A 23724-nucleotide genomic window follows, 5' to 3' on the forward strand; every position below is an offset into this window, starting at 1 on the left:
TTGGTTGAAACCTTATGTTCTGCTTTTTCCAGTCTTTACCACCCTTGGAAGTGAGTGGCCCAAAAGCTTGATAGGAAGGACAAGTAGGGTCTGTTTTCTTATGTATGGGTCAAACTGCGGACTCTCTGGAAATTGGCACTTGTATGCCACAAAGGGTAAGATACGTTAGAATTTCATCATGAAACTTGCCTATGGATTTGCACTGCTGTCTTAGTTTGTATAAGCTGTTGCTTGCAAGCACATTCATTTGAGGATCACACAGAACTTCCCTGGGATTTTAAGCTTTTTTCACAATCATTCTTTGTTTGAACCAGATAGTATAAATTTTGTTTGTTAAAAAGGAAAACAAATTCAAAAAACATATTAGCACAGTTCTGTTTTCTGCAGTATACCTATATTTAGTTCTTACAAAGTCAGCCAGATGAAGTCATGTTTCCTAGAAAAGCCAGGGGAACTTTTTTCAACCCCGACTAATGAACTGAAGACTTGTTCCTTTACCTGGCCAAAGTGCTTTTAACTGTGCTTTTAAATTTATGCTTTTAAATGACATAAGACATCTTTATACACTGACTGAATTACAGATAACTCACTGAAAATGAAACTACAGTCTACTTTTTCTTTTTTTTTTAACCTTTACCATTGGCAAGTATCTGCCAATAGGAATTACAGCATTAACTATCAGAAGTGACTACCAAGTATTAAGTAGTTAGTCCTCTGTCAGTGTTTTTTTCTGGATACAGGGATCTGAAAGTGAAGTTCTGAGCACATGATCAGTGTCTAACTGATTTCATAGGGCTGATAAAAACACATGGTCTCATAGAATTCTTACAGAATCATGCAGTCCCGGGGTGACAGTTGGACTTGATGATCTTAAAGGTTGCTTCCAACCTAGCTGATTCTATGATTCTGTGTGTTTAAATTTGAGCTACTCTCATCAGACTAATGATTAAACTGCTGCAGGTAATTCTAGCTGTTGGTGCTATTTTAATATTAATTTGAGAATGATCTATACTGCATTACAAAAAATTCTGAGACTTAATGTTTTCTTCTTGCACTTGATCAAGTTTTAAATAGTATTTTTGCAAGCATCTAAGTGCAATATACATCATCTAGACATTAATTTCCCACATAAAGGTTTTGCTAGCACTTTGCATGTAAGTTGTATAACTTGTGACCAGCTGCTTCCATGTGCGGTGCGTAACTGATGGGAGCATATGGCTTTAATTAAGTAGCCTATTCTAGCTGATTTTTAGGCATCTATCCACATGGCATACAATATTTGTTGAATCCAAATCAAGTTTCACAGCTGTCTCTCTAGATAAACTGATTGACTGACATGAGCTGCTTTTAAACACTGTCAGGTTAGTTCCCATAACCTCAGGAGATTCAAACAATGGGAAAAAATGGCTCAGCCATATGTGTTAAGCTCATACGACTAGGTCATAAATATATATATATAGAGAGAGAGATGTATAAAGGTGTTAACATTCCAGGCTAACTTTAATGGATTTCTGTTGCTACTAATGCTAGCAAGCAGCAACACAAGAGCCCAAATGATCAAGAAAACTCCATGTTTTTCTGATTTTACTGTATTATGTACAGTGGCTCAACACCAGTCTGAACTTTAACAGTAAGGATATGCATAGCAATTTTGAAGGGGAAGATAATTACCAAAGCGCAGAACTGATGCCTCACTGCTTCACATCAGCTTAGAACAGGCTGGTGTTAGCTATTAGGAAAAACAGTAAAAAAGGTAACCACCAAATATGAGACAACTCTTGTTCAGTGCATTGAACAGCAGATGAGTGAATCTGCATGTCATATACTCTGATTGTGGGATGTACTTGCTGCTGTAAAGGGAAGAATATAAAAATCAGAGTTATGAAATATGAAGGATTGTTCATACAGCTTATGAAAGTGCAAGTGTGTTTTCACTAGTCTTTTGAAGTGATCTGTGCTGAAAGCAAAGACAGCTAATCACAGCTGATCTTACATAATATACTGACCATAAATTTTACTAAAGGTTTCACGTGTAAAGTTAGAAGTTTTTCATTTTATTGGCAGGGTTGAAGAACACCTTTTGTATCTTTAGGTTTGTTTCGAAAGGTTGTGTTTAATTACACAATATGTAGAAAGTGAGACATGGGCTAAAAAGGATTATGAAAATAATTTTAGAGGCCATGAAATTCTTCTTGGGTAAATTAAGCACTTGGAAAACTGATTGAATCTTATAATGAATTTTGATTTACTGATTTTCTGTAGTATAGTGGGGATGGCAAGAGCCCAAAACTGACAAGTGCTGTGAGGGAAGGGTGAGAGCACTCTAAATGCCAAGTAATTAATAAGCTGTCTCTGGTCTCTATGAAGATAAGATGATAAACTAAAGATTGTGAATTTGGGAATATGTATGGATAAGGATAACTTCCTACAGTCCATGCTTTATACATCTGTGATAGACTTGTGCTCTGTGTCTTGTAACACTCTTGAAAATACTGTGGTGAGCTGGAATGTTATTTATGCCAGAAGAAATAGGGTTAGTCAAAGGATGGCAGGTACTTCTCTTAACACATATAGACTGGATATTAATATAAGCCAGACTGAGAGGGAAGTGGATGAGTGACCCTTAAACAAAGGAATGAAGAAGGTGAATTTAAACCCCTCAAGACTCAACCCTTGCTCATGGGGATTAGGGATGGACTAGTTTCCTTATCTTTCCTGAGCCCGACAAGATGGTGTATTGGTCCAGAAAGATCTTTATTACTAAAAATAGTCTTGAAGGTTGTTTTATTCTTCTTTATCATGTTATATTTCAATCTTACAATGACTTTTAAATTTTACAAATTCTTTTTTGTTATAATTTGGGGATTTTTTTCCACATTTAAGTTTATTTAATATTTAGTGTGAACTGTGTCATAAATAAATTTCAAATGCTAGATTGAATCAAAACTAATAAATCAAAAGGAAATGATGTTTCAGATAGTTTTTGATACCTCCCATTCAGGACAGTTGTGACAGTAACTGACCTTTTATTCTGCGTTTGTATAGCTCTTCTTGGCACAGGAAATCATGACAACAATTCTTAAATGCTGTGTTAATACAAATAATAAATAACTGTGTCCTGGCATAGGGCACTAGGAAGAACATCAATGGAAGCAATCACAATATTTTTGGCTGCAAAAGCAGTATTTTTATATGGCTAATAATACCGCTTTCTGTGTTCACACTGAAATTTCTAACCAAATAGAATTAATCTTTTTGAATTAATCTCTACACAATTAGAGATTTGGGACTTTTGAGTGTCTGTGTCAAACTGCTTTGCTCAGGGGTTTATGTTTGCAAGAACAGATAGCTGCAGACTTCATGGTTCTGTCATTAGCAGTTAGACTCTTGCCATTTGGAAACCATGGCAGCAAGATATGATGATGTCAGTGAGAAAATGCCTGTGTATCAGAGTGGCACTAATAATGGTTAATATACCAATGACAGTTGTTTTGTAAGAGAATTGTCTAATATTGAAACCTCATATTAGAACTACTTGTAGTCTGCAGTGAAGGATTCTGAACTGCTGAATTTGACTTGTCTGATTTTGTGTGACTTTCTGTGATTTTGAGCTCTGCCTATTTTTTTAATCTAAAATTGACCTGCAAGTATTATTTCAGCAATGAATTTTAGTGCTGGCTTTGTCTACAGAGGAAAGAAGAAAGCTGAGTAACAGTGCAGAAATGATGCTGTATGCTTTTACCTATGATAGTTTTGACTTTGCTCTCTGCAATTCTAATTTTCCCATTGTTCAAGGACTAGACATTTTGCTTCACCAAAGAAAGTTGTGTTATCACCTGCCAGTGTAAGATAAGAGAGTCTGCTTTTCGTTTGGTTTGGTTTTATCCAGTTAGGGTGTTTGTTGGGTGTATGAAACTGTGTTTTCCATCCCCCCAAGAAGTAGAGTGTAGAGTCTGCATTTGGCTGTGAGTTGAGTCCAAGGTACTTTTCCTTGTTCTGAGTTTGTCTTTCAGTAGGTCCATCTGTGTTGGTAGCCCTGCCGGTGTAAGCAAGAGGTCTGCTTCCCTCCCTGCTGTCCCCTGCTATCTGCTCCATGTGTAGATCACTTCAGCTACATGTATACCACTCATCAAATTTTCTGTGTATGTGATTCTGCCCATCTGATGTATTGGTACCTTGCAGACCCCATATTTGCAGTGGAATGAAATCAGGTAGCTGAGAATAAATGTAGGCAGGAGAGAATAAAACTGTGAAGGCAGCTGTCTGATTACTGGGGATATTTTTGGTAGACTGGAAATGGACCAGTTCAAGCCAGTGTTGTGTCATGCTTATAAAGTAGGGAGTTTACCTACTGAAGTTCAGTGCTGTATTTCTTCTCACACCAGGAGCAGGCCAGAGTATGAACAAACAGGCAGGTTGTATGAATGGAGATGAATATGGGCTCAAGGTAGCAGAAAGATGTAGAAAAACACAGGACAACTTCAGGACATTGCTCAGTGTACCAAGTCCCCTGAGAGACAAGGAGGCCAATACTTACTAAATGTTGTAATGCACTTTAGACCTATTAAAGTTAAAGAGAGTGTTCCTGTAGACTAATAGAATCCATACAGAGCCTTTGAGATTTTAGGTAAGAGTCTTGGTCAAGGAACCCATTAGTGTTCCCATTATCACTGTTACTGTTTTATTAAAAAAAATAAAAGTAAAAAACAAGCAGTAGCAACAAACAGAACAATTTAGTAAACACATCTGAGCTAGTATTTTGACTACTTACAGACTCATTTATATTTCTGGTCATTTCCTGTGGCAGTGAATTCCTGATAGAGGGGAAAAAACAAATAGCATAAAGCCTTAAGAAGTCACTTAAAAAAATAAATGTAATATTATCAAGAGTTTAGGAGATTCTGTATCTCTTTATAGCAGTAACACATAGTTTAAAATCCTGATTATTTGTTTGTATACACATGTCATGTAAAAAATAACTTTTCAGAATTCTTACTACATTCTTTGAGCATGTTAATATATGACCATCTAATCCATAATGTGTTTGCTTATTCTGTGTATTCTCAGGATTGAGCTTCTGTTTTCTGATGATGGGGTGAAAAATACTTATTTCAAACATGTTTAAGAAACAAATAAGAATGAATATATGATAAGAATCATAGAATCATAGAATAGTTAGGGTTGGAAAGGACCTTAAGATCATCTAGTTCCAACCCCCTGCCATGGGCAGGGACACCTCCCACTAAACCATGCCACCCAAGGCTCTGTCCAGCCTGGCCTTGAACAACACCATGGAGGGAGCATTCACAGCTTCCCTGGGCAACCTATTCCAGTGCCTCACCACCCTAACAGTAGAGAATTTCTTCCTTATATCCAGTCTAAACTTCCCCTGTTTAAGTTTTAACCCATTACCCCTTGTCCTATCACTATAGGCCCTAATGAAGAGTCCCTCCCCAACATCCCTATAGGCCCCCTTCACATACTGGAAGGCTGCTATGAGGTCTCCACGCAGCCTTCTCTTCTCCAGGCTGAAAAAATTTCTTGTATAACTAAGGAAAAAAAATAATTTCTTTTATAACTACTTCATGACCAAAAAAGTATTTCAGTGGAATATAGAATTATTTTCATTACAATTGTAGGGATAAAAATTCTGTTAACTTAATGCATAGGCATTTTTTATCATTAATTCCACCAGCATTGAACATTCTGTATGTAAAAATCCAAATATAGAGAGCAGAGTGGGCTTCAAATGAGTCATTCACACTTTAAACACTTGTCTAGTCAAAAACATACAGGAAAAACATTCTAAAATGCTTTTGAGAGGTTTCTTAGGCATTACTGAGTTTGTTGATAAGGATTGAATGTGTAGATTTTGGAGTAAAAGAATTGTTCTGGAAATATATTTTAAACACATACCTGATGTACATAAAGATGGGTTTCTACAGTAGCTTCACAATTACTTTATATTTACTGAAGTATATGGGTAGTTGTGCTCACAGTACTTTTGCCACTGTGAAAGCTTTTAGTTCACCAGAAAGGAATTTTCTTCTTAAAGTTGTTAAGATAAACTAAGCTGCAAAGTGTTGATGTCTTTTGTTACAATAACATTCTAGTGTAATTGAAAACAGAAACCTGAGAGGAAATTTCTCTGTAAGGATCAGAAAAATTGATTGAACCAACAACTGGAGATGAATGTTTTTAGTAACAGTCTTCATTAGATTCTCAAGAGCAACTTCTGCCATATTACTGGTTGTAGCCTGAAGTAGAAAAGTGAGCAGCTCTTCTCCAGGCAGGGTGAGGAAAGCATTGCAGTAAGTTAATTATTGAAAAGACTGCTGCTCTGAATTTGTTACTCAGATATTTTTAGAATGGTCTTCATTCTGAAAAGAATTTAAAAAAAATATTTGTAATATAAAGCTAAAGCTATTTGAGTCTAAGTGGCATAGGTTGAAGTTACAGCACTGGATATTTCTTTTTAGCTTCTAAATAAGATAACTATTTGTTGATAGCACCGCGGGCAGATCTGTAAAGTGCAAATTCTTATCATCTCTTGCAGTATTTTTTGCAAGGCTAATGATTCTGGAATTCTTTAATTCTGCAGGTTTTTTTACATGACATGTAAGATACTTCCTGTATATGTTGCCTCATATTTCTAATCACGAGTTTTTAACGGTTCTTTATTAATGATATTTTATAGTACATTAGTTGGCAAACAAGCAAACTGCTAAAATGCTTTACATGTAGCAGTCCCAAGTTGGATGTTAAGAAGTCCAATACTGCCCAATGATTTTTTTATTTTTTTTTAAATAGCTGTATTCTCTGATGTGTGAAGCAGAAAACAGACTCTGTTGATACACTTGTAACACCTGCTGATGTAGGCTTTCCTTTGCTGAAGAGGCTTTCAGGAAAATACATGAATTCTATGCTAATCAACACTGTTGAACTTCGGGAACATGCGTATATGTGTCATCTGTCTCCGTGAGCATGGTTGCAAGTAGCAATGGTTTGTTGCTATTTACTTATTTTCCGATCATCCAGTATGGAGTCCTTTCTTGTACATCTGAAGGGTCAGGTGAAATAAATGCAGAGAAATGCAGTTTCACTGGGACTGATGTAAATTTTGAAACCTCAGTCTACTATGATTCAGGGACTGAATTACTGGAGCAGGAAGTCTAAATTAATGTTTCTCTCTCTGCTTTGCTGGCTGGGTTCTTTTAGCAGGTTAATCATGCTTTTTCAATCTACATTTTCTGTTTTACTTGTATTATTTATCCTAGTGCTTAAAAAAATATATTTAAATTGATTAAGAGTCTAAATTGGCAATACTGATCTAGCAGGTTAGAGTGCAAACACATATGCTGAGTGTAGAAAAGCCTTTAGTAGCTTTTAAGATTGATTAGTTAAAATAAATAACTATTCCGTATTCTCCAGTAGCCAGAAAAGGTTTTACTACACAGCATTTTACTGTGGATATTTCATATGATTTAGCATTTAATAAATTGAACTTTTAGTCATGTTTAAAAGAGAAGCAAGAGTAATTTGTATGCATTGGCTACTGATTGTAAATTATAAATCTGTGGGATTGAGTTCAAATTTCTAATTGGTGGGGAAAAAAAAATCAGTAATTAACTGGGAGGACAGAAATTATTTTCTATCAAAGCTGTCTTCCACAGAGAATTCTGCTAAAGCTGTTCACGATTATAAGGGTTATGATACATGGAAACACTATAATTTGTATATAAATGTCAGGATGGTATAATCTGATTATAAAATGCTTTTTGAAATTGGAGTACTCAGATTGGGTAAAATAGTTGAATGCATAATATATGCTCAGAGCTACATAACTGTATTGGACTTCACAAGATAAGGATGCCCTGAGAAGCAGGGTAGGTTTGACTTGTAGGCATTAGGAGCAAAGTGAGATAAAAAACATCTCTGCATTCTCTGTAGTTGTAATCTGATGGATGCCTGTAGAAACATAAACTTCATGGTGGTGCAGTGTCCAAATGCCTGGAGTTCTGCATGTATGTGTGGACAACTACACTTACGACCATTAGATTTCCTGATTTTTCAGTTGAAATCGCGTGTTTACTGTCTGTACACTTATCTGTTCTAAATATTATCTGAAGCGTTTAGCATTTATGAAATGTGTTTTGTTAAAAAAAATAAATTCTATGTAATTCACACTGCTTTTCAGGAGATGTCATAGGAATCAAACCTTTACTTTTATGAAGTCGTCTAACTGGACAGATTTTTAACAAACGGAAAATCACACATACGTATCCATGTACACAATCTTATTTCATTCATGCCTTCATTTCCTACAATGGGCAAAGAAAGTGACATCTAACTTAAAAGATACAGTATTGAGATTTTAGATAATTCTGCCCTGCTTGCAGAGACTACTCAGATTGGTGGGGGACAGTTCGTTGGTGTTTGGGGTTTGGTTTGGGTTGGGTTTTTCTCTCCAGGGAAGTGGGTAGAAGCTGGAGAGAAGGATTGGTGATTGGTTCAGTTAGAAAGTCTCTGTCAGCGTTTGATTTTGCACAGGTCTACTAGAAGAGTTTAACCATGTCTGGAGAAATAGTGTTGAAGGTAAACTAATCTCTGGCCCTCGGGGCTGCCTGGGTACTGATTTTTTTTAAGTATTATTATTGTAATCATATTGATACATTTATCTGCTGGTTTTGTGTTTGGTTTTTGTTTGGCTTTTGGGGGGGGGGGGGTTGGGTGTTTGTTGTTTTTTTTTAACCTGCTTCAGATTTTAAAGTAGAAAGGAAATATTATGGTAAAAACAAAGCTTTTCTTGTTTTATAAAGTTGCTCAGAAAATACAGCTACCTAGCTTTCTTCTCCTCTTTGGAGTTTATAATTCTGTCTTCAGTACCATGAAATTTATAAAAATACCTAAATAGATGCAGATACATATAATTACTGAAAATGTAGAAGTACTGACATGATACGGTTTAGCTGTATTGGTTTACGTGAGGTCAGGGATTAGAATCTTGTTGGTCTGTTGTGGACAAATGAAGAAGCAGCATTAAACTGTAACAAAAATTACAACTTTAACAGCTGGATTCTTTATGAAAACAGTAATGTAGGAGGATTCCATTTCTATATAGTCCTATGTTGTGCTCCATTAAAACTGTGGATGAATTGCTAGTGGATCTGCAAAATAACAATCCACATATCTAAATCTGTTGCAAGAAACACCGTCAGAACTTCAACTCTTCTTTACTGCTCTTCCTTGTGCTTGAAAAATGTAAGATAGAGTGTTGCTGAAAGTATGCAAAAAATCATGGTAAATTTATTTTTAGAGAAAAGGAAAAATTATATGAATTAGCAACATAGTGAAGAAAAATAGTGGTGATAGGCAGAGCAAAGGTAGATGACAATTACACAGTGAATAGGAATCCCCGTTTTCTTCTCTTGCCCCTTCAGAAACACTTTTGAGATTTAGAGATTTGGTCCGGAGTTGAAGGAAAATGGAAGCAGGTGTGGGTTTGAGCTACCATGTTTATCTAAATAGCAAATGAGGAACCAAATGGTTAATATACGTCAGTAAAAATTTCTTGTAATTTCAGTTCTAGTACTCAGCTAGGCAATGTGATGTTCAACACAGATTCGTAATTTCTTCTGGGTCAAGTGAAATTGGACTCAGTGCTAGAAACAAACCTGTAAAGTCAGCCAGATCATGAATGGTGCCTTTCCTCGGTTTTCTTGCTTTGTTGTTCCTTCTCTGGGGTTTTCTTTATGTTTCTGTGTGGTGTTCCTATAGGCAGAGTTGACTGTTTTGTCCACCTCATCACTCTGAGGAATCTGGGTGCAGGGGGAGAGCTTGAAGAGACAGCAGGAACAAATGAGTGTATACAAGCAGAGAGTACTAGGGTGGCATAAGAATGTTTATTTGAGAAAAAGGTATGAAAGCACAGATACGGGATGTTGCAATACCTGGGAAAGACGTCTTGCTTAAGCCTGAAAGGTGGCAGGAGGTAAAGCACAGATACACATCAGATGAAAATTTTGCACACACCTGACAAGGACTCAGCTCTTTTTTATTTTACTTGAATGTACCAATGCTGTATCACCATCAGCTACATAGGCCAGGGGACTATACATCAGCTAAATCAGTCTTTGGACCATTTTGAATGTCTTAAACTAATTTATTCCTCTCTGCACATTCTTATACAGGGGATAAACATATGGGCTTTTATCCCTTAAGCTTCCAAACATATTTTTTGAAGCAGAGTTGCAATCTAGTGTGGGCAAGTATTCACTGAATAAATGGGATTTAGAGTGTTGTTTATTTATAGACTTTTATATGTCTCTCTTCACAGTAGAAGTGATTGCAAATGAAATAGTTTCACAGTGTGTTTTGATATAAGAAAATAGTATTCCCATTTTACAGAGTCCAGGGCCTAAGAGTAAGAATTTTAAAGCACCTGAATCTTGATCTATATAATCTACAAGGTTATGTACCTAACTGTACTCTCTTTAAGAAACTGCTGTGCTACCAGGAAGTTCTAGAGATACAGAAGGCTGGTGTACTAACCTGTGTCAGCATTTCTAAGTTCAGGCAGTGACTTGAAGTGAGGTGTTTTTTTTTTCTCTCTGACCATATTTGGTATATTTAGCAAGACTATTGTTGTATTAACATGACACGTTCGTTTTAGGATCAGATTAGTGGAAGATTCTGCCAATTTATCTAAAATGTATTAAGAAAGTCCTTTCGCATGCTTGCTTCTATCAGTTTTGTTATGTATGAAATCCGTGGGAAAAAAATATGTAATTGGAGGAGGGTTTTTGTTAGGAAGTTTTTCTCTTTTGCAGATTGGTGGTTTTGGGTGGGTGGGTGGGTGCTACATTTTTTGTTTGTGTGTGTGTGTGTGTGGTTTTTGTTTTGGTTTTTGTTTTGTTTTGGGGGTGGTTTTTTGGGGAGGGGGTTGTGGTGTTTTTTTATTAAGGGGATAAAATGCATCTGCTGATATTTTCAAAGAAGCTGACAGCAAAGTTTGCAGGATGAAAGATCTTGAAGTCATTTTTAGGAGGGTCACATCCATTGGAAAATATATGAGTTAATCACTAGGGAATTGTTGCAAAACTAGTTCTTTGTGTGAAACAATACACTGGGGGGGAAAAGTCCTCCTTTATTTATATTAAACAATATTCAGTCAATTTGTATTATATTAATTTTCCTGAAACTTTTGTACATTTTTGTAGGAAAATCAAGTGCTCAAAATAAAATTATATTAATTCTGACTGTATGCAATCAATTAAACAAAGAAAGTCATTGTAGGAAACCTAGCGTAATCATAAGTAATAACCCTTATACCTGATGTGAATGAGAAAAATTAACTTTTACTTTAATTAAATATCATGCCAAAAGGAATTCAAGCCATTCTGACATATGTAGAAGATAGAATAATAAAGTGCAGACCCAGTCTTAATCACTCTGCATTATTAAACATTAATATACTGTCATTAACAGTACCAGTTATAATCCATGTCATTTTGTGCCTTGCAAGAGAAGTACTCATCTCCTTTCAAATACTAATCACAAAAGCAGATGCTTAAGATACTTGAATAACCATTTTATTGCCATACTTTGCACATGTGTTTCTGAAGGAAGTCTGAGAAGTGTTAGTGAGGTATATTACATTAAAAAAAAACACCAAAGTTCTGCTGTGGCTGTGGTGTGGAAGACTTCTCTAATTATATTGTAAGATTAAAACAGCTGATTCTAATTTGGATCCATCTCTCAAGCACATTCTGCCCAGTATTAGCTAAGGTCCCTGGGTATGTTATGACTTGCAGTCCTGCAAGAGAACCCGTATTTTGTTATTGTTTTTCCAGTCCCTTAAGAATTGAGGTTGCAGTGTACTGCCACTTTTTCCACCAGTGAACTGGAGTTGATACACTGCTTTCCTGGTGCAAGCAAAGCTAGTAGATGCTCTAAAACTGCCCAGTTGGCTTAAGTAAAATAAGTCACTATGTAATAGAGCTGAGACAAAGTCCTGCTCTTCAAACTTTATAAACCTTATTGTCTGTATATGGGGATTGTAACAGAATATTATTTTTTTCTTACCTTTTTCTATGTTATGTTAAATCATTTAAAATTAAGCCTTAATATACATCTGTAACTTAAGTTTGTCATTGTCCCCTTGTTAGATTCAGTTAGACTCAGAACAGAAAAAGTGTGCAGTTAAATCCAGATCTGGGCAATTTAAACCACTGATGTTAATGTGGTATCAGTCGTTATACCTCTACTTAAATTCTCTATGGTAATTTTTAAGGATTGTGGAAGATAAATGGTTTTCATTTTTTTAGGTATTTATTCATTTTAACTATCCTCCATTGCTATCTTAACACACTCATACCTTAAGAACAGAAATTACATGCATAAATAGTAAAATAAAGACTTCTGAAGTTCACTGTATTAGCAAAATGGAGAACATTATTTTTCATATATGTCTTAATGGTAGCAGATTTATGCGTACTAGTACCAGACGAATTGTAATAACAGGAGCTAAGTCATTTTGAGGCAGAAATGTATGAATTACTTTTTCTAATTGACAGTTTCTGTGTGACTTGAGCAAGGTCAGAAAGACACACTAGTACCTTCTAACTCCCAGAGAGTGCTAAATGACCATAAAACACCCTACTCTTCAGTGTAAGCACATATTGGATTTCAGCACAGAAATGTATGATCCACTTCTGGTGGAAGCTATTGCTTTAGTTTTAAGACTTGGTAGGAATGTAGTTTTAATAAATGCTGTGTTGAAATGTGAAGGCTGCGTAAGTTCTTTATTATTATAGAAAGACATGTAGTATTTGGAGTTTTTCTTGGGTTATTGGTTCCAATTCCAGATCTTTTTATCCACATTTAGATTCACCACTGGAAAAGGAATAGTGCCCAACATCATTCTCTAATTTTTGATGAGCTCAAGAGATACTCTTCTAGAACACAACTTGTTCACTCCTTCCCTGTTTTATGTCCTCAGCCATCTTTGCAGTTTCATTGATATTAAATATGTTCCCTATTGAAATAGAATGTATGTAGCCATACTGTATATCTGCCTGAGCATCAGGCCGATTCCAGCAAAGTGAAGGAGATGTGAAGATCTCCATAATTCGTGAAAATCAGTAGCTGATGTAGGACAGAGGCTGCTTTTGAAAGAAAAACAGACAGAATTCACCTGTCATTCTAATTCATGGCAATCATACATTACTTTTGAAAGAGAAGCAGAGTTTCTTGAGCAGCAGGGTTGTCTCGGGAATTAGAGGTATGTAGGCATAACACACAGGTATGTTAACAGATGTGTATCAGCAAGAAATCAGATTTCACTAGTTCTGCTGCTTGAAAAACAGTTTCTTAAAGTTCATTTACCATTTTTTAATCTGGGTTGTTGAATACATAATTGGCGTAAAAGGTGATTTTGATTTTTATCTTGATGGCTTCAGCCTTCCAGGTCCTGCCAGCTTTAGTGCAATGGCTATTTAAGTTCTTTCTTCACATCATAGCTCAAAATCTTCAACACCTGGTCCCCAATACATGTGGGTTTTGAACAGTTCTACCTTTACATCATAAACTTCTGGTCTTTTCTTCAGGTGTAAGTTGCTGATATTTGGAGGTTTTTTGTAGATCCTCAGTCTGAATTTTTCTCTTTCCTATTTTAATCAGTGCTGTCTTTTGCAGGCCTTCCTTGATGAGCCTGAGAAGATAGGTTTTATTCTTGATTATGCTTTTTCACTCTCTTTCACAGAATCATGGAATAGTTAAGGTTGGAAAGGACCTTAAGATCATTGAGTTCCAACACCCCTGCCATGGGCAGGGACACCTCATACTAAACCATGTCACCCAAGGCTCTGTCCAGCCTGGCCTTGAACACCGCCAGGGATGGAGCATTCACTACATCCTTGGGTGACCCATTCCACTGCCTCACCACCCTCACAGGAAAGAATTTCTTCCTTATATCCAGTCTAAACTTCCCCTGTTCAAGTTTGAATCTGCTACCCATTGTCCTATCACTACAGTCCCTAATGAAGAGTCCTTCCCCAGCATCCCTATAGGCCCCCTTCAGATACTGGAAGGCTGCTATGAGGTCTCCATGCAGCCTTCTCTTCTCCAGGCTCAACAGACCCAACTTTCTCAGCCTATCTTCATATGGAAGGTGCTCCAGTCCCCTGATCATCCTCGTGGCACTCCTCTGAACTTGTTCCAACAGTTCCATGTCCTTTTTATGTTGAGGACACCAGAACTGTAAACGATACTCCAAGTGAGGTCTCATGAGAGCAAGAGTAGAGGGGCAGGATCACCTCCTTTGACCTGCTGGTCACGCTTCTTTTGATGCAGCCCAGGATACAGTTGGCTTTCTGGGCCACGAGCACACACTGAAGCCAGCTCATGTTCATTCTCTTATCAGCCAACACCCCCAAGTCCTTCTCCGCAGAGAAGCTCTGAATCTCTTCTCTGCCCAACCTGTAGCTGTGCCTGGGATTGCTCCGACCCAGGTGTGGGACCTTGCCCTTGGCATGGTTAAACTTCATGAGGTTGGCATCAGCCCACCTCACAAACGTGTTGAGGTCCCTCTGGATGGCATTCCTTCCCTCCAGCGTATCAGCCAAAACACATAGCTTGGTGTCATCGGCAAACTTCCTGAGGGCGCACTCAATCCCAGTGTCCATGTCACCAACAAAGATGTTAAACAAGACTGCTCCCAACACCGATCCCTGAGGGACACCACTTCTTACTGGTCTCCAATTGGACATTGAGCCATTGACCACAACTCTTTGTGTGCGGCCATCCAGCCAGTCCTTTATCCACCAAGTGGTCCACCTATCAAATTGATGTCTCTCCAATTTAGAGACAAGGATGTCTTGTGGGACACTGCTGAACGCTTTGCACAAATCCAGGTAGATGACATCAACTGCTGTGCCTCTCTTCATCAGTTCCGTAGCCCCATCATAGAAGGCCACCAAATTGGTCAGGCAGGATTTCCCCATAGTGAAGCCATGCTGTCTGTCACCAAGCACCTTGCTGTTTTTCACGTGCCTTAGCATGCCTTCCAGGAGAATCTGCCCCAAGTTTTTTCCAGGCACAGAGGTGAGACTGACTGTAATGTAGTTCCCTGGGTCATCCATTTTGCCCATCTTGAAAATGGGGGTTATATTTCCCTTTTTCCAGTCGTCAGGAACTTCACCTGACTGCCATGATTTTTCAAATATGATGGAGAGTGGCTTAGCAACTTCATTTGCCAGGTTCTTCAGGACCTGCAGATGGATTTCATCAGGACCCATGGACTTGTGTAGGTTCAGGTTCTTAAGTTGCTCTCAAACCAGATCCTCTCCTACAGTGGGCCTAGGGTCTTCATTCTCACAGTCCCTGCGTCTGCCTTCCAAGACTTGGGTGGTGTGGTCAGAGCCTTTGCCAGTGATGACTGAGGCAAAGAAGTCATTCAGAACCTCAGTCTTCTCGAAATCCAGGGTAGCCAGTTCTCCTGATAGCTTCTGAAGAGGACCCACATTGTTCCTAGCCTTTTATTTGCGACGTACCTATAGAATCCCTTCCTTATCTTTCACATCCCTAGCTAAGTTTAATGTTAACTGGGCCTTAGCTGACAAACCTTTAATTTTCATAGCATTAATATCAAACCCATCATGGCTTCCAGGAATAAATAGGCAAATTTAAGAGAAATGTACCTTGTTTTGGATACCTGAACTATATTACAGAAACTACTGTTGTTGTAGCTGCCCATAAAACCAGGAAATTTGAAAGGCTTTGACTTTCACAGCTATAAGTACTCTAGTGGAGAGATGGATGTCATCACCAAATAGTCATCCCTCTGTTCAACAAGCAGGATCCCTGTTGTGTGAATATATATGTAATTTGTTCTCTTTTAACTCATCAGTTTAACAATCCAGACAATAATATATGTCTGGATTGTTAAACTGATGAGTGGTCTGGATGAGATCTCAGGATTCTGATGCCACTTACTAAGCCAAACTTATTTTTCAAGGTATAGTGAGAAGAAGTATAACCAACTGTATATATATGGCTTCCTGGCAAGTATTTGAAACTTTCAGCTCTGTGGGCAAGAATATGTTTTGCTTATGTAAGCTTCATCTTTGCTAGCCTATTTTACATATAGTTGTATTGTTAAATCATTTTAAGAATAGACAGGTTCTCTCTGTAAGGTTAAGATGTTCAATATGTTCAAGACATACTGCAAAGCAAAATAAAAGCTAATTTAGCAGGCTCCTGACAATTACAGCTTTGTTTGGGATTACACTGCCTTTTTTTTTTCCTGAATTTTTTTTGCTATATTAATCAAACTGCTCTTTCTGTCAGTTCCTTGCAGAAGTCCAACAATAGATAACTGCTGTAATGTAACCTATAATCACGTAGGTTTTCCTCCACGAATATTCATGCAATACTTTGTGATTCCTTATATATAAAAATATTGATAATTTGGAATCTGTAATATGTTTACAGGTAATTTCCTGATCCTGTTGAAATCAGTAGTAGGCTTTTTGTTCTACTTGTTTGAAGGACACCAGGTTTATCTTCTTGTTTGCCAGATTGTTTGGCATACACAAAAGGCATCCATCTAGAAATGTCTTAAAAGACTATAGTTGATGGTCTTTTTGCATTGTATTGAACATTGGTAGGTACACTATTGAATCAGCCCAAGTTATCTGCTCAGAGCCAGCTTATCTACCCTGGTGAATTTATAAGGATGGATCGTTTAGTAAAACTGATTGGGTTACAGCTGGCAACATTTTCCCTAAAATGTTAATATTACATGTTTTGTAAGCAAAAATATTTTGTACCATTGGATAGATGCTGATGTAAAGTCCAGTATTGTTGCGTAAAAATAAAACATTAGAAGATTGGCTTGAAAAAATAAGTAAGCTTTTTTTAATTACTATTCAGATAACCAATTATGTTTGCAGAAGGGTGTCTCTCTTTTGTGTTGTGGGTTTTTTTCCCCAACATTCAGAAAGATAAAAATGAGAAGTTAAATAGCAAAGTCATGTTTGTGTTGCAGGGATGTACATTTTTAAGAAAAAAAAGAATGTAGGTATTTGCAAGATACCATTTGGAACTTGAAACTAGAAAAGTTTGCATCAAAATCCTGATTGTGGGAGTTCAGAATGTTAATCCAAATAGAGGACAAAACCATTGTCATTGTAACCTTGTATGCATTCAACAAACCAACTCTAATGGCTAAACATATGTAGTGAAAACCTATGGAGATTTAAGTATAAGAACCAATCACTAAAATGACCTGGAAAAAGGTAACTAAAGAGCACAAAGGTATCTTAATCTGTCTCAGGGCAGTTTGTAAGGAGAAAAGTAATTCAGTATGTTGAAAACATAGATGGTTAGAAATTGTTAGCTGTGTTAGATTACTGAAGAATTTAAATGGTGCTTGCCTAGACTAAGTTATTGGTTGGGATCTTCAGATGTGCTTGAGACATACTGTAAAGATGCCAGGCAAAGCTGAATTAGAGCTGTTTTGCAGACAAGGTTTGTAAAGCTCCAGGTACTGTTGACTGTAGGTGGCCATGAGTGTGTTCATAGTGTTTTGAATAATTCCTCTGAACCTCCAGATTAGAAGAACATTTTGTTCCTTTATTTCGTGGGACAATTGTATAATATGGGAACAAGAAGGAGGAGAAGGTTGACACAATCAACTTGCAGGTTTGCAGCACAGGCATTCCCTTACCCTTACCTAAAGGCTAATTCCCTGCTCTTCGAATCAGTAACATTTTCTGCACAGAACTGCCAAAGCAGCAAGCAACAAGTAGAATGGGGCTGGGAAGCTGGGGACTGTTTTCATAGCTGTAACTTTTCCTTTTTTATTTTTTTTTTTTTAAGTTGTTAAATGAAGTAATAAAGAAATGAACACAGGAGTTCTCTTGAAACTCAAGTGTCTGCGATTTTCAGCTCCAGGAACATTTTTTATTTGAAAGATAATTTTGTACAAAGCTGGATTATTGGTGACAATCCTCTATAAACATGAGCTTGTAAGATCAGGATAGACAACTGTTTAGACCTTCATGCCTGGGAATCATGCCATTACTACCCACAGCCGATGCACATACATGGTTGGTTGGCTGTGTACCTCATGCCATCTGTTCAGATGGCATTTTGCCTGCTCACAAATTGGTTAGACCTGTGCCAAGAGCAATTGCTCTAGATGGTTACACTGCAAAACACTGCAAGTGGCTCCTGTTTTGTATGAAGTCTTTCTCTTTTGGACACCACTTTAACACTTTGTTATATCCTGTGGACATACCTGTGTACTGCAGTGACTGGAAATAGGAAGATCATGTGCTCATCCGAACTCTTTATTTGCTACTGAAGCAACCTTTTCTAAATCCAAAGAAGGAAAAACAAAGTACCTGTCATTTGAGTTGAAATTATTTCTTCTTATTTTCCATCTGAAAAAAATACTCATTCCATTTAAGTTGGCAAAAGCTAATCAAAAGCTCAGAAGTTAATAGGAATATTTTATATGAGTGGGGGTTGAGTTGGAGTTGTAAATTAAATTGTGTGCTTGCTAGTGGGTAAAATCAGATCAACTGACAGTTGCTACATGTAGTTGCTTGATTGATTTGTTTCTGGAATAAGTTTCTGAAGGAAGTGATAGGTTACAGAACTTTTCCTTTCTAGATCAGTTATTCAGATTCAGCTGAGATACACAGTAATGAAAAGTCATCACCAAGTGACATTTATACAACCTATAGAATAATTCTGCTGAGTTGTCTCTACTGAATAGATATCCAGGTCATACAATTGGCACATTTGTTGACAGCCTCAACTGTGAACCTTGGAAGTGAACTTACTGCTTGCCAGCCGAAGTAGCTCTTGTAGGTAAAAGCCAAAGGATATTGGCAAGGAAGCCAAAGCTCAGTGAATAAATATAGGACTTTATGTAGAATATGTTGTCATCCTGCCAGTTTTCATAGCCACTGAAAGAATTTTTAAATCAAAACTAAAATAATACTTTTGTTACTAGCAGGAGCTACCATATAGAATTTGGAGTATGTGCAAGTGTAGAGGAATTATTTGCCTATTTCTCCTTGAGTGTAATTAACTGTGGGAGTATTGTTATTTTTTTTCCATGGACTTCTCCCCGTGCATGAATGTCACTGCTCGGTTTGAGCATGCTTAGTTGAATCTGGATGATATCATTTATGTGGGTGAGTTTCCATATATTGGTTAGTAGGAGTCATGATATTTTGCTGATTATAATCTGGAGGTGTTGCCAAAACCCTTCGTCTGAGTTTTGCATAACTAATACTGACTAGCTTTTGATTCTTAGAGGAAACCCAATGTGAAATAGATGGGTAAGCCTTGAAAAGGAGAGAGATCAAAACTCTTTGGAATGCAGGAAGTAGTTTGCTGTAATTTTGGGTGGAATTTTTCTTGTTTTCATAAATCACTGTAAAGTCCTTATATAGAAGGAGTATAAGTTCCTTTTAAGTTTGCTGTAAATTTTATATTTTGCAGCTCCGATGTTGTGAGGTGACTCAGAACACTGATGACCAAAATTCTGGCCAACTGAATGTCTGTAAAAAATTCTCATTAAATTAAGAGAGGTTCAGTTGTTTGACCACGGTTATTTCTCACTGAAATTTTCACTAGTAGAGCAGTAGATACTTGTTCCCATGATTGAAACCATTTGGTTCCATTACTCGTAACAGCTGAAATGTTGTTTAAGGACTGTATCGGTTTTGAAGAATGCGGAGAATGCTTTAGAAGTAAGTCTGTCACTGCACATTCACACTAGGCTGATACAACCTTTTATCCCATTTTAGTATGTCAAGCAAACACCATTGCATGTTCCATGTTCAAATAAGGTTTAATAATTTAGATTTTGCTAAAAATCAGTAAAAAACAGATGACAGAAACTGCAGAGGTAAAAAAGATAGCAATATTGATTTTGTAAAAATTGGCACATTTTGTACTTTTCCATTTATCTGTAGGGAAGACAGTTAATACTGAAATCTATTGTGTTCACACTGAAGCTTGTGTTTCAGAATAAAAAATTGTCCTTTTGTGGAAATGGTGAAACTTCACCATTTTTTGTGGCACAACCATACTAGCAATTTGATGGTCAAAGGAAAGGCTGGTAAATTCTCACATCTAGTGTGCACTGCATTCTAAGCTGAAAATTGGACATAGCTGAATACTTAGTGACCCTTTAGCTAAGGCATTCTGAAGTAATCTGAATAGCAGCATTCTTCAAAAATCCCTGAAACACTGGGAACTGATTTGTTTTACTTCCGTGCAAATGAATGGGGGTTTTCCTTTCACTTCAGTTGGGAGTAGGATTGGACTTTTCTTGAGTTGACCAGCACAAACACTTACAGGCAGGAAAAGAAGAGACTTTACTCAGCTCCAGCAAGTTCATTTTTAAAAGGCACTTTGCTGTAACCATGTAAACCTACGTAACCCCACAGTTTGTTAACACTGAACTTTAATGAGTCCTCGTAAGAAGCCAGTCAGTGGATATCCATTTAGCTAGTGATGATCTGAACTCCAGCTGATTGTCCTAGCAGCTGTGTGACTCCATTACCATTAGAAAGGCATATAGCCAAGCCAGCTGGAATCCAAAGAGGCTCCTCAGTTCACATACCATGTCAGTGTTTTGGTTTATGTATCAGAATTACAAAGGACTCCTATTAAAAACCTACAAAAGAGATTCTTTATGAAGATAAAGGCTGAGTTTAAAATCAGTATTTTACCAAATGGAGGCCACTTTGTCATATGGGTATTTGGGGTTTTGTGCCAGGATATAGCTGTTTTTATCTCTTGAATGTAAACTAGACAGAACATCTGCACTTTTGGTTACAAACACAGTCTTATCCTATGATTCCTAATTTAATTAGTTAAGAAAACAATACTTTGTTGTGTTTTATATTAATGTTTTGGGAACACATTATTAGTTTCTCTTACTGTTTGCAAGGAAAAGAACAAACCTGTACTTCTTTGACAGTACAGGTTTGTGAAAAACAACCCATAACAGTGGTAATGACTAGAGACAATAGTAGAAATATCCCTGAGGAATGTTTCTACTAACGTCCATGGGTATTTTTGACACGTAAAATGGTACAGAGTGAAAATGGTGAATACAGATGCCTTATCAGTGGTTTGTACATATAGCACAAGGCAATATTCTGTTTAAAACAAAAACCCCCCAAAACAAGGAAAGCAAATTCCAATTTACAAGGAGGGCATGAGGGAAGATCCAGGAAATCACAGACCTGATGTTAGCATTGATGTGGACTCACCTTAAGTACTGTGTGCAGTTCTGGGCCTCCCAGTTTAAGATGGAAGTTAAGGTATTTGATTTGGAGAAGGGCAAGAAAGGTGGTGAAAGGGCTAAAAGTCATGTATTGTGAGGAGCAGCTAAGGATACTGGGTTTGTTTAGTTTGGAGAAAGAGACTGAGCTGTGACCTCATTGCTGTCTACAGCTTTCTGAGAAGGGAAAGTGGAGAGGGGGGGGGTGCTGATCTCCCTGCTATCCAATTGCAGAATGTGTGGGAATGGTTCAAAATGTGTCAGGCAGGGTTAGCTGAACATTAGGAAGCATTTCTTTAATGACAGGGTGGTCAAACTCTGTAACAGGCTTCCTAGAGAGGTGGTTGTCGCCTCAAGATTGCCAGCATTTAAGAGCATTTGAACAATGTCCTTAATAATATGCTTATTATTTGGTCAACCCTGAAGTGGTCAGACAGTTGGACTAGATTATCATTGTAGGTTCCTTCCAACTAAACCTTTCTATTCTATTCTGTTCTGTTCAAATGGTCCCAGGAACTGTATTCCTGAGCTTGTGTCTAAGCTTTTATTGAATCTATTATATCCAAGCAAATGAAGAGAATATAATTATGGTTGAAACATAGGGCAAATATCCCTATGGAACCACAATGAGTAAAGACTTGTTAATAAAAAAAATATCATTGCTAGTTTATGATCAATTTCTTTTTTCATGTACTATAAAATAGTGCACATAATATGGACCAGAAAACAGGAAGGACTCTGAAATTAATTACTTCATCATTAATCCACTGTATCAGTCTGCTTTGTTCTTGCATGCACCTGCACCATATATGTGTGCAGTTGTATCTGCTGTCTTGCTCTCATCTTTTCTCCTGTGTTCATTCTCAATAAATCTTTTATCCATTCTGAGAGCATTACTTTCCCTGTAAAAATAAAGGAAACAATTTAATCTGTTGATTATATGCTCTTTTGAGATGATGAAAATGTGTCTTTCACCCATAAATACCTGAACGTGTTCCTGGGTCTTCTGTTTCTTGGGTGATTGTTTCAGATTCTAACTTACTGTATAAAAGGTAGCAGCAGCAGCACTATTATCTGGTTAGGAAAAACAAGGGAAAAAAATAGAGATTACTGTTATACCTTAGGTGTGCTTCTTTCTTGAATTAGTGTGTACAGTCTGGGTCTTCTCATTTCAAAAATGTTGTTAGCAAAATAGAAGAAGATTTAATGAAAAGCAAGAAGAATGGTCAAATATATGGAATAGCTTCCATAAGGAGAACATTTGTGTAGGCTAAAATTATTTGGTATAGAAAACACAGCAAAGATGATAAGGTCTATATAATCATGACTGAGAAGGAAAGGGTGGATGGTGAATTTGTATTTGCTGTTTATTCCAGTATAAAAATTGAAAGGCCAGGAAAATCTGAAATCACATTGTTGCACAAAACTGAATAGTTGTATAGTTGTCAAAAGTTTGTAAGGTAGATACGCTTAAAGGTATCTAATATTTCATCCATGCCAAGAGTAATTAAAAAGAAGATTTTTATGTAAATAATCTAACCAAATATTATTACTTCTGTATTAGAAATTTTTCTTACTTGTATATTATGTCTCCCAGGGTGATTGATATTGCAGATTTCAAAAACCTGGTTTATGTTGCAGTTGACAGTAGACTCTAGTTCTTACGGGTGAAATTAGGAAAATGCTGTTTCAAAAGGAGAAAAAAAAGCAGCAAGGCATTAGGTTAAATATTAATTTGAATGTCGACAATAATGGGTACATACGCTATTTAAGGAAGTCATTATTCCAGTGTGTAGTCAACAAGAGTATTGATTAGAATTAATTCACTACCAAAAGTCTCCAATCATTTTTAACATAAGTTTTTCCTCTTTAACAGTACCCTGAAGCTTGTCTTTTTCGTGGTCAATTTAGCAACAAATTTGCAATTAATCATTTGTTGATTGCAATGAATGGTCTGTCGATAATATGCAGCTTACACTGCTAAAAGGGTTATACAGAGCTTTATTGTTTTCCTTTTGTCTTGGGAACACTTTGTCTAGCTGTGTTTCCTAGAATGGATTTTGAATAGATGTTTTGAAGTAACTCATGCCAGTTTTAAAGAGACACCATGGACGGCTCTGAGAGTATTAACCAAGATATGCCCTAACTTTCTTTTGGCATTACAATATTTAGACATCTGTTCTGACTCCTTATATGTGAAGTAGGACACATTGGCATAAATGAAGGGTTTCATTATTTTAAATGTCATAACATTTGTTTGAATTACTTTGTGTAGATTTTAAATGATGAAATTGTAATCTTTTTTTTTTCTAGATTCCATTGTCCTTTGAAAAGACTATAAAAATGGAAACCTTTTAAAAATTCCATCCATAATTCAGAAAGCATAATTTACAATTTGTTCAGTAACACTG

At 36.9% G+C, this 23724-nt stretch overlaps 1 protein-coding gene across 15 annotated transcripts in view; it reads left to right on the forward strand.

The window, feature by feature from the left end:
* The window catches only part of DGKB (diacylglycerol kinase beta), a 476877-nt gene that overhangs the window by 291396 nt on the left and 161757 nt on the right, over nt 1–23724 (forward strand). The gene's annotated exons all lie outside the window — the stretch shown is intronic.

The sequence above is a fragment of the Neopsephotus bourkii genome, unplaced genomic scaffold, assembly GCF_033783945.1.
Source record: "Neopsephotus bourkii isolate Nb327-2 ecotype Australia unplaced genomic scaffold, CSIRO-AGI_Nbou_v1 NB_855, whole genome shotgun sequence".
NCBI classification, from domain to species: Eukaryota; Metazoa; Chordata; class Aves; order Psittaciformes; family Psittacidae; genus Neopsephotus; species Neopsephotus bourkii.